General features: G+C 42.4%; 1 long non-coding RNA gene across 2 annotated transcripts in view; it reads left to right on the forward strand.

Moving 5' to 3' along the window:
* Positions 1 to 12,246, forward strand: part of LOC146775988 (uncharacterized) — a 691,173-nt gene that overhangs the window by 256,539 nt on the left and 422,388 nt on the right. For both annotated transcript variants that reach the window (XR_014972204.1, XR_014972203.1), the window contains exon 3: positions 8,219 to 8,287. This is a non-coding gene — a long non-coding RNA (uncharacterized LOC146775988). The remainder of the gene's footprint in view (positions 1 to 8,218; positions 8,288 to 12,246) is intronic.

A 12,246-nucleotide genomic window follows, 5' to 3' on the forward strand; every position in this document is an offset into this window, starting at 1 on the left:
TAAGTGTTTTTTATCGGAGATTTGTTTGTTCTTTCTTCATATTATGCATAGGCTCATGTTGAGTGCTGGAACATACGTTAACGCTGGTATGTAACAGGTGCTGTACAACGCATGGTAATCAATGTACATTGTATTAGTTTCTAGAACATGTGAGTAAAGTGCAGAATTTACATAGGTGTCATAGAGGGCATTGGGAGTCATGGATGTTTGCTTTGGCATAATGGTGAAATATTCTAATGCTGTAGGAGTGCTCGGCCATTTTTGCTTCACTGCGCTGTAAAGATAGTGTGCTTACACAGGAATGCCTCTTTTTATGAGTGCATTCTACTAAATTTAATGCAGAATTGAACTCGCCAATGCAAAATTTATGTTGGCAGTGCAATTCCCTATGAATGAGACCTATGTTCTGTGTGCGCGGCAAAAATAAAATAAAAAAACAAGCGGCCGTTAGGCCGCAAAAGAGATCGCGATCAAACATCAAAGCGGCCGCAAAATTGAAAGTAATCGCGCTCAAGCGTGGCGCGTGCACATGCACTGTAGCTCTAGGCTGGCCTGCTAGCACTTTTTGGAGCCCTCTCAAAAAGTCTCGCCAGACCAGCGCCTGCGCTGGGTCAGGCAAGACCTAAAAAGTGCAATCAATCTGACCACAGATGTTATCGGCTCAGCTCCCTTATTGACACCTTGGTTAAAATTATCGGCAGAGTCATTTATAATAGAATGTATGATTGTACCAAAGAAACCGGCATCCTTAATCCTAGCCGATATAGATTTAGGGAGTGGCAGGGCACTGTGGAGCAGTGCTTAACCCTTATTTGTCATAGGCAAATACAGCATTGCCAAACGCTGCCCACTGTATCTGGTGTTTATGGACCTGTCAGCAAAGTTTGACTGTGATAAGCAATCTAAAGTATGGAGGACCCTACTTGAGCAGGGGTTGGATGAGACACTGTTAAGCTTTTTATCTGCCTCCCATGAAAATATGTCTGCTAAGGTTAGATTTTACACCTGTGGGGAACTTTCAGACTTGTTTTCAATCTCCCGGGGTGTGTGTGGAAGGAATGTGTTCTCGTCCCGCTTTCAGTTATATTATATATCAATAAGTTAAATATTGCCTTCAGCAGTACATGCTCGATGGCCCAGTGATAGCTATTGCCCCTTAGTTTGCATTGGTATATGTCGACGATGCAATTTTGATGGCCCATACACCAAAGGCGTTACACCTTCTAGGTACATCTTTTGCACAGTTTATGACTGATCTTCACCTGGTTACCAACTATTCTGAATATTATACTATGGCCTGCGTCCCCAAATGACAGACCGTTTCCTCTTTAGCTGTTGGCAATAATTGGTTAGAAAGGACCAATAGTTAACCTTACCTATGGGTTACGTTCCACTGCTTGGGGCGTGGTCCCCTAATATTCACTGTCTGAATATTTTTATTCAGTTTAAACATATAGATTAATGTGTCCAACAGTTCTTATTGCTCATTTTCCCCCAAATCAGATGTCTAGAGTGTTACCTTGAGAATAAGAAGGAACTAGGAAAAAATTAACCTGTAAATAGGTAGAAAATCAGAACAGGTCAACATGCACATGTCTACATACCATAAGTAGGAATCTCGGTCATCGCTACCACAAAAATAACCCTCTTCTCTTCTGTCCCACATCACAAAATAAACTATTCCAAAGCATGCAAGTGTATGAATAGCATACAGTAGAGTAGCGTATAGGAGAGTGGCATACAGTGGGGGGGCATACAGTGGAATAGCATCTAGTGGCATAGCATACACTGAAATAGCGTAGAGTGGCGTAGCATAGATTGGAGTGGCGTAGAGTGGAATGGTGTAGACTGGAATGACCTACAGTGGAGTAGCGTACTGTGGAATAGCGCACAGCTGAGTGGCATATAGTGGCATATAGTTAAATAGCATAGAGTTGAGTGGCGTACAGTGGAATAGAATATAGTGAAATGCCATAGAGTGGAGTGTCATAGAATAGATAGAGTACAGTGAAGTGTTGTAGAGGGGAGTGGTGTACAGTGGAACAGCGTACAATGGAGCAGCGAAGAGTGAAGTGGTATAGATTGGGGTGGGGTCGAAATTAATAGTATACAGTCGAGTAGCATGGAGTGAGGTAGGGTGTAGTGACATATAGTGGAATAGCATAGAGTGGTGTATAATATAGTGACATGGAGTGCCATATAGTGGAATAGCGTAGACTGGAGTGACACAGAGTGGAGTCGCATACAGTGGAATAGTGTGGAGTGGAGTAGTGTATAGTGGAGTGACGTAGACTGCAGTGGCATTCAGTGGAGTGGAATAGAGTAGAGTCACGTACTGTGGAATAGTATATAGTGGAGTAACATAGAGTGGAATAACATAGAGTGGAGTTGCATTGTGCACAGTGGAGCGAAGTGCCATAGAGTATAATGGCATACAGTGTAAAAGCATAGGGTGGAGTGGTGTGAGTGGAGTGTGATAGAGTGGAATAGCATACAGTGGAGGGGTGTACAGTTATTGTGGAGTGAGAGACAGTGCAGTGGCCTACAGTGGAATAGCATAGAGTGGAGTGACATAGAGTAGCATGGCGTACAGTGGAATAGCGTACATGGAAGTGTGGTAGAGTGGAGTGGTATAGACTGGAATAGAGTATAGTGGAGAGAAGAACTGTGGGGTGGCATAGAGTGGAGTGGCGTACAGTCTAGTGGAGTACAGTGGAATTGTGTAGAGTGGAGTAGAGTGAAGTGGCAAAGAGTGGAATAGCATACAGTGGAGTGGGGTGCAATTGAGTGGTGTAGAGTGGAGTGGTGTAAGTGGAGTGTGATAGAGTGGAGCGGTGTACAGTGTAGTGGGGTAGACTGTTGTGGCATACAATGTATTAGTGTACAGTGAAGTGGAGTAGAGTGGAATGAAATGTAGTGCAGTAGAATGGAGTGGCATATGATGGAGCAGGGTATAGTGGAGCAGTGTAGAGTGGATTAGCATTGAGTGTAGTGGCATACATTGGAGTAATGTAGAGTGACATAGAGTGGAGTGCCATATAGTAGAAAAGCATAGGGGAAGTGTTGTACAATGGAATAGCATATAGTGTAGTGGCGTACATTGGTGCGGTGTAAAGTGGAGTGGTGTACAGTGTAATATCGTAGAGTGAAGTGTTGTAGAGTGGAGTGATGGATGTATAGTGGAATGGTGCAGAGTGGAGTGGCGTACAGTGGAATAGGGTTCAGTGGGGTGGCATAGAGGGGAGTGGCATAGAGTGGAATAGCATAAAGTGTAGAGTACAATGGAATAGCGTATAGTTGAGTGGCATAGAGTGGAGGGATGTACAGTGGAGCGACAGACTGGAATGTCATAGTGTGCAGTGGCGTGGAGTATAATAGCGTGGAGTGAATTAGTATAGAGGCAAAGAGTGTAATAACGTATAGTGCAGTAGCATAGAGAGGAGTGGCATAGAGTGGTGTAGAGTGGAGTGTGGTACTTAAAACAGACGTAGCGTGAAAGGTGGTGAAGGGATGTAGATGCAATGTGGCAGCAATATACATTATAAGGTGTAACTGGTAATTTTTGGTAGTAGATGTAAGTGGTGTAAAAGATATAAGTGCAGTTACGTATTGTGACATGGTATACCATGGTAACTTTGAGGTATACCACAGCCATGTCATTTTCAGAACACTTCCGCTGCATTCTGGGTTAGCACTTTAGATATAGGTAGGCAGTAGCTTTTATTTTTGTTCCCTACCTATTAACCTCTTTGGTGCCCGTGACGAGCTGGACTCGTCATAGGCCGCGGTGGCGCTGTGCCCATGACGAGTCCAGCTCGTCACAAACCCCGCCCGCTAATGTAACGGCCGGCACAGGGCGGGGAAAGGGGCGGGCACCGAAGGGGTTAACACTTTATTAAAATGATAATAGGTTGGGAAATGTATTTATATGTATCTATATTGTAGCGCCACATAAGTAAACACAATGCATAAATCATACAAACAAATGCAAGAATGGGAGAAACACAAGACAACACTAATGGTGTATGGCATATTTTCCATATAATTTTGTATTGGATGCAGCGTGAAAACAGCGGAAAACATGTCCATGAAATTGGCAGGATTATAGATTTTTTTTATTTATAAAAAAGACTGGATCTGATACGATGACTGATAATCTCTAGTTCAAGTATCATGTGCAATGCTGACACAAAGCAGTAACATGCAATAGACCATTAGTGTTGTCTTGTTGTGTTTCTCCCTGTTATTACATTTGTTTGCATGATTCATGTTTTGTGTTTACTTATGTTGCACCGTAATTTCGAGAGTTTGAGATGGGGGTTTTAACTGAGATATTTTCAAAAAGTGGGTATCATTTTTACATTGCAAAGTGATTTTCTCGACACCTCCCAGTCCTAATTTTGCAGCAACCACAGCACTGAGACCACCTCCTTGCCCCCACCGATGACATTCACATGCTACTCGAGCAGGGCCACAACGCGTGTCTCACACCGCACCCTCGCAGCCAGACTCCAAGACGCCGGCATGCGAGGAACCGCCCTCGACTAGATCCTCTCCTTTCTCTCTGGCAGAACCCAAATGGTTAGACTCCCTCCCTTCCTCTCCGAACCTACTGAGATCAACTGTGGAGTACCCCAGGGATCCTCGCTCAGCCCCACGCTCTTCAACATCTACATGGCCCCTCTAGCCACCATCGTCAGACAGCATGGGCTCAGCATAGTATCCTACGCCGATGACACCCAGCTCATCCTGTCTCTCACAAAGGACCCCAAAGACACCTGACTCAGTTTCCAAGGAGGAATGAAAGACGTCGCAGGCTGGATGAGCGACAGCTGCCTTAAGCTCAACTCGGAGAAGACAGAGATCCTCGGACCCTCCCGAACCGCATGGGACAACTCCTGGTGCCCCTCGGCCCTCGGAAGCCCACCCACCTCGACGGACCACACTAGGAATCTCGGCATCATTCTGGACTCCTCCCTCATCCGCCACGCCAGATCAACGACGTCGCCTCCACCTGCTACAACTCCATCCGAATCCTCCCCAAGGCCTTCAAATGGATCCCCCCTGAATGCAGAAAGGCTGTCACCCACGCACTCATAACCAGCAGACTAGACTACGGCAACGCCCTCTATACCGGAATGAACAAAACCCTGCTACGCAAGCTCCAAACCATCCAGAACACCTCTGCCAGACTCGTCCTCGGAACCACTAGACACAAGCACATTGACCCAACACTTACGAGACCTCCACTGGCTCCCCATCGAGAAGAGAGTAACTTTCAAGCTACGCACCCACGACTACAAATCCCTCCACTACATCGGACCCAAATACCTAAACAAAAATGTCTTCTTCCACGTACCCAAAAGGAACCGTCGCTCTGCCACTCTCTCCCTCTACATCGCAGCAAAGACCTGAAATGAGCTCCCTGTCAACATCAGACGCTCCCCCACGCTGCACACCTTCAGGAAGAGCCTCATAACCTGCCTCTAAGACTGATCCGGAGCCACACCCCCTCCCAGCGCATTGAGACCCTCATGGCTGAGTAGCACGCTTTACAAACCCCCTGGTTGATTGATTGATTTAGGTTTCTTTTTATTGTAACAATTGATATGCATTTTCCAATTAATGACTTTTAATAAAATCTTAGAAGCCTCTAAAAACATCTTATTGCAACCTAGTGTATTTTCTATACTGCATTGGTACTGAGGTTTGGATACACATAGTATATGAGCGAAAAGTTCTGGCCAGGTGTAGCCAATCACATTATGCCTTGTCATCACTATGTACCATTGTAGCAGGTCCTGACTGTTGAAGGTGTCGATGTCCCTAGAGTAGGCTGTTCCTCCATTCCTACTCTCCTGTGTGCGGACAACCCAGTTTTTATGGCCCGTACTGGCAAAAGCCTGAACAAGCTTCTTTCACTTTCTATTAATTTTATGAACAGTGTTGACCTATCCACCAACTTTTCTAATTCCCATGTGATGAATTTTGGCCCATTAAAAACAAGAACCGTGAAGTATGTAATAGATGGCCAGCACATTATAAAGGTGGATAAGTTCAAGTATCTGGGGATACAATTGGATTCTGAGTTCAGTTGGCACTCGCTCATTGATCAAAAAGTTTCCTCTTTTTAGCAGGGTGATATTTGGTGTCAGGGATTTTTCCCACGGATTGGGGCGTACTCGTATCCAATTGGTTTTGAAGATCTACTTGGCTAAATGTATCCCCTTAGTATGTTATGGCAGTGGAATCTGGGGATACGGCCAGGGGGCCTTACTCTAAGTTGTAGAAAATAAGTATTTAACCCCTTCGATGCTTGTGACGGAGCGGTTCCGTCATGCGCGACGGTCGCGCTGTGCGCATGACGGAACCGCTCCGTCACGGCCCCGCCCGCGCACGGAACCTTCAGCACGGCGCGGAAATCCGCGCCGCGCTGAAGGGGTTAAGGAGCCTCCTGGGCGTTGGTCATAACACACCTTATGAAATCATTAATCAAGAACTAGGTGTGGATTATGCAACTGATCGGCTTCACCTTAGTCCATTAAAACTCTGGAACTCGATTTGGACAAAGGAGGAGTTGGGTTTTAGCAGTGTGATCCTGCAAGACAGCTTACTATTAGATAAGCCCTTACAGATTCCACAGTTGGCGTACGTGGCACGTAGCCTGAGGGTTATGGGGAGGCCAGATATGTTTGTCAACACCACACCGATAGTAAATGGGTTGAATCTGCACTCATTGATAAGCTCAGGTCAGAACGCAAAGATGTCGCTCTAACAAATCATTCTATGCGGCACGCGTTGCTGGTGAACCGTATCTGACTTGGGATATACCTCGCCATCATCGCCGTCTGTTGACTTATTTTTGATTTCATTTATTTCACGGAATGGTCCCTTTTAACCACAGCTGTTTTAAGCGCTCAGACTTGCCCCCCTGCAACCGTGATAACACCACGGTCAACGACACATTGTATGTGGTTAAGTTTTGCCCAAAAAATTGTTACCTGCGATATCATTTTATATGCCCAGTTTTATTACCGCTAAATTTTAACCAAGTTAGGCCAGCCTTACCTTTTTTTCAGTTGTTGAACTCCCCTTTTAATAGTTTTTCTCTGGTACAAATTCCTGTGGAAGTTTTAAAATACGAATGACTATGAGACTGATATTCTGTATGCCGTTTTTAAATGAATTGTCTTTTGTGATTTTATCCATAATATCAAATAAAGATGATGATGATGTGTCACAGTACCTTTGTGAAATACTATGACAACAGATGTCACTAAGTTCAAATGCCTTTGTTAGAACTTAAAAAATACCCTTCTTACATGCAGTACTCAAAAGGATCGTCTGCATACCATAATCTATAATCCTGCTAGTTTCATAGACATCCTTTCTTTCGTGTTCGTGCTCCATCCGATACCAAATTATATGGCAAAAGCATTGGTGGAACAACTGGTTTTGGGGGACTCCCTTTAATCTGTACATCCCCTTGTCCATTCACACAAAACTTTTCATCCCCCGTAAATGTAGAAAATGCTTAAGGTCTAGAAAATTAGTGGAGATTAGCGAGCAAAAATCCAAGGGACTCTTTTACTTGGGAACCATAAATATAACTACACAGTGGTTACGGCCACTCTGTTTTTAATATATATATTTATGAGAAAGGCTAGTAATCCTTCATATATTTAAGAATGCATTCAGTGATAATCAAATATATGTGAAGTTTTCGATTTGCCTGATGCCACACATTGTATTGTATTATTCAAAAACCTTTCTGAGCCTTAGAAAGCCCAGGAGCCATAATGTCTAATGGTGTACATGCACATTTTCAGTAAGTGTAACTTAGTTTTTAAGTCTGACAAAGGAAAGTGGGATTTTGTGTAAAGAATAGAACAGTTGTTTGTGGATGTAAATAATATCTCCCCATTAAGGCCTTTCTTTGCTTCCTTGAGGGGAAGATCCTGACGCCTGTACACTAGCTACATTTCTACTTCAACTTACTATCATTTGGCTATACTAAACTGAAGTACGGAGATACATTTTTATATATGCTTGGGCGATTTTACCCGTTTTTTAGCGCATAGCTCCAACTAAGCATTTTTATGAGAGCCCTGGTCAGTTGAAATGAAAATGTTCTTTATATCTTTTGCTTTGCTCTCTATTTTCATTAAACCTAGTAGGATGTTAGTGTTGCTAATGTGTTGTGTTTTATTTTTAACAGATCAGATGGTGCAGTTGGTGGCCTGAACTGACTCCATGAAGAGAAACAGGGGAGCACTGGGCCAGCAAGGTAAGGTAATGCTGTATCTGATTTACAAAGGATATTCATGGTTTTTAACAATATGGAAAGTGTATAATGTGAATCAATTTCAGGTGGTGAAGGGATTTACCTATATACTGCAAAAGAAAAGTATTGGGCTAATACTTATTTAGATTAAGTGTTCACAGGTACTAAAAAGTGGCGCAGTTAAACATATGAACTATTATGGTGCTGCTTATTATATAAGATATGATTCATTACAGAGATTGACCTAGTGTGGAACAAGTTGTTCCAACAAATTAGATTGCAACTAATAAAACTGGGATATGTCATCTTGTGAAACACAAGGAACCGCTGTTTGGTGTTCAGCAAGGGGTTTAAATATTTCCAAAGCTGTTTTATGCATGGTCACATCTTCTAGCTCACATCATCGTTCATCAGGACAATCATCCTCTGCTTTAGAAAATAGCTAAATGCCTGTCTCCTCAAGCAATAACGCATCAATATGTAATTCCATGTTCCTATAGCTTGGGCTTAGCATGCCTCCATAGACATACCCAACCCCTTTCCTCTCAAGGTTTGGCATTCAGTACCTCTAACCCTCTACTACTCAATGAGCCAACTCCCTAGCCCTTCCCTCGACCCTTCTTCACTCTCAGAGGAGCTAATCCTGCAGCTACTTCTGTAATGTTTTTCCTACTTTAAATAGTACTCTAGTCCTTTGTATCTAAATGTGTGCAACGTTGATGCAAATATATATGCACATTTGATGCCTTTTCAAGTCAGTAAAGAAAATATGCAGATTATGTCCCATGTAAAAGATTATGCATATCAACTAGACATGACTGCCTGACTCATCCATGTCAAGTAATATATGAATTAATATATCCTTTTCAACAAGGACTCAAAGATGGAAATCATATTATTTGGAAAACTAAACACAAATCTTGACTTTATTGACTGCCAAGGCTGTAAAATCTACCAATTCCAGCACCCAAAGTGAGGAATCTGAGAGTCATCTCTGACATAGAACTATCAAGTGAATACTGGGTTGCAAAGCAGGTATCTCCAGATTAAGGTTCAAGTCTACTTAAGCACCTTTCATCAGCAAACGTTTGGTTTAACAGTATAATCAACATGCATCCAGGCAGATACATTTTGATACTCAATAAAAAATACTTATGGTGGGTTCATACAGGCAGTTTAAAAATTCATCACAAGCAAGGGGTAAAATACATTGGAATAGAGAAGGAAGAGTAATGGAATTCCTTGGTTTTATGACTCCTTTATGTGTAGGTTTAATAGAAGTGATCCAAAATTGGTAGGGGTGAGCATAACTCGAATGGGCGTAACTGTGAGATTGTGCGTAGTTATTCAAGAAGAGTATTTCTGCATTTAGCTCCGTTTTCCTAGCATTTAGCACTAGTTTCTTAGCGCGGCATGCAACCGTGCGCCCAAAATGGATGAAAGGATTTATTTTTCGCTAAGAACTTGCTAAATTCCTCCTAAATTACTCTTATATATGTGAACAGGCGAAATCACATAATTATTGGTAATTATGCATGAAAGACTAACGCAGAATTATCTAAATTACTCCTGTGCAATTGAAATTATTCACAGCCCTAAAAATTAAACAAGTCATCAAAGGATGAGGCATGTAGCTTTGGGTGATTGAACAGTTTAGGAGATGTTTCAAGGATTTGTAGGATCAGGGATAATTTAGAACAATTTTCAAGTTTCAGCCTTGAACAACACTACATCAGGTTCTTATTAATGTTCAGAAACTGTGGGGCGGTTCAGTTTTTCCACAGTCAGCTATGATCCAAACTTTTTGCATGGACCACTCCTTGATTTGTACTTTTTTGGTTATTTTAAATTCTTTGGATCATTGCCTGGAAGATGTTCCTGTCCAATTATGCACTTGTTTTGTTCATATTTTGCCTTTCTTAGTTGAGATTTATCAGCATTGATTATTGTTAAATTTCAATTATCTACCATATTTTCCAAATGTTGTACTTCAATTTCTGACATATTCTGACAAGTAAATAAATAATGAAAGAGTGATTCCAATTGATAAGCATTACCTGAGTCACAAAGTTTTAAAATAAAATCCCTCACTCACCAACCTAACTGGTTACATGCTTCATCATAGGGTTCCCACCCAAGGGGCCGAATGCCTCTCAGGTGTGCTGCGACTCCTGATTACAGCGGAGCGGGTTTCTATTTGGAATGTGAGTGAATAATAACACCATGAATGTTGAAATTGCCTTTACTTATCCTAAAACAATTTTAATAGTGGAGAAGTAAGGCAAGATTAAAAGGTGGTGATGGTGGATGTTTTAACTGGTTAAATTGGCCAGTGACATCCTGAATTGAATGAGTGATGGCCGGTCTACATGTTTCAGCCTCCGAACGCAATTAGCGAGGCTTTCATCAGGACCAGGTATGCCACGGCGTATGCACACGGTAAGGTGCACCCTCACCTGTGACAATAGTTACCGTAAACTCACAGTTTTAGACCTTCAGCGTTGTCTGAAAGAAAATAAATTATGGGCTGTAGAAGATTCCTACCCCATGGATCCTAGCGGGGGGTGCTGATCTGTAGTCACACATACGCCAAGACCAAGCGCCATCTCGACACCTGGTATACACCCGATCAGGGACCCCGTAGCTCCACCATAAATTCCCTTTCTCTCTCTGTGTTTCTATTATATTCTGACAAGTCTCAAAATGTTTCCTTCCTTGCTGACATTCAAGCCTTTCTTGGTTGTTCTTCCATGTCAATCTTTGAATACACCTGCTTGGATGCTTTTACTAATGATGGACATGTCCAAACTGCCCTCTAGGGGGGAACTAGCACTTAGTTGATGTGGACTTGTTGAACGTGTCTGGCAGACTGACCTCATGAGTTAGTCTAGTATTACCTAAAGGCTATGTAGTTTCTGGAAAGATATTTCACATTTATTAAACCCAGGAATGATCTTAACACATATTTTATGATAGCCAGCCTTATTGTCTCTAAGATCTTTATTTTTCACATTTTTGGCATCTCCTGTGGTGCTTTGCCAGTCTCAGCTGATCCCCTCCTATTGTGCAGGTTTTTTGATAGCTTTATTTAGACCCAATTTAAAAAGTTGTACATAGGTGGGCTTTTTTCTGTCATTTTCCCTTCCCTCCTATAGGTTTTGTGTATGGTGTAGAAGCCTGGGCAATTTCCTGCTTAAATGTAGGTGCAGGTAAAGGAGCACTTTTGGTGAGGGGGGTCTGGTTTTCACTAGTTTTTAACCTTTGGTCGAGGAGAGTATTCCTGCTTAGATTTTAACTCTCTTCAACTCTCTTCAAATAGGCAGTGCCCTAGGTGAATACTTGCGGGGGGTTCAGTTATAGGGCTCTCAATATCAAGAGAAAAAGCCAAAATCTATCTGTTTTATTCTTCTGGTGGTACAGCCATTGGAAAGAATAAAGAATGTCCTTGGTCATCCCTACTTAACAAATGTAATTGCGCCTTCAGGCTTTTCTCACATTACAGTCCAGCTGTTCAGCGGTAGCTGTTTCTGTAGAGAGACGCGATTCTTCTAATGACAACTTCCTGAATCTGATATCATTTCTGCTGTCCTCAGTTAATCTGCCACTCTCCTCTCATTGCTTTTAAGGATGGTTATAGATTTGCTTCCTGTGAAATTAATTTCTTTCTGCTGCTTCACTTTGCCCTTCTTACTTTTCTGATTTGAAACTGCCAAATCTGATTTCTCATTCTGGGGCGATGGCAGCTTGGTAGAGGTATGATTAATTTGCTTGAAAGTGCACCTCTTGTCACTCCAGTGGTTGACCATACTTAAGAATATTTTGGGAATTCTTCCTTTAGTCCCTGTCATTGGTCCCCATTAGATTTGAGTGGCTTATAGTGAAATGTTGAATTCTGTAGTATCAGCAACTGAGGTCTGGCTGGTAGTGTCTTTGGGTATCTGTTTAACCAGCTTTGCAACTTT

This window comes from Triturus cristatus, chromosome 12 (assembly GCF_964204655.1).
Source record: "Triturus cristatus chromosome 12, aTriCri1.1, whole genome shotgun sequence".
Classification (NCBI taxonomy): domain Eukaryota; kingdom Metazoa; phylum Chordata; class Amphibia; order Caudata; family Salamandridae; genus Triturus; species Triturus cristatus.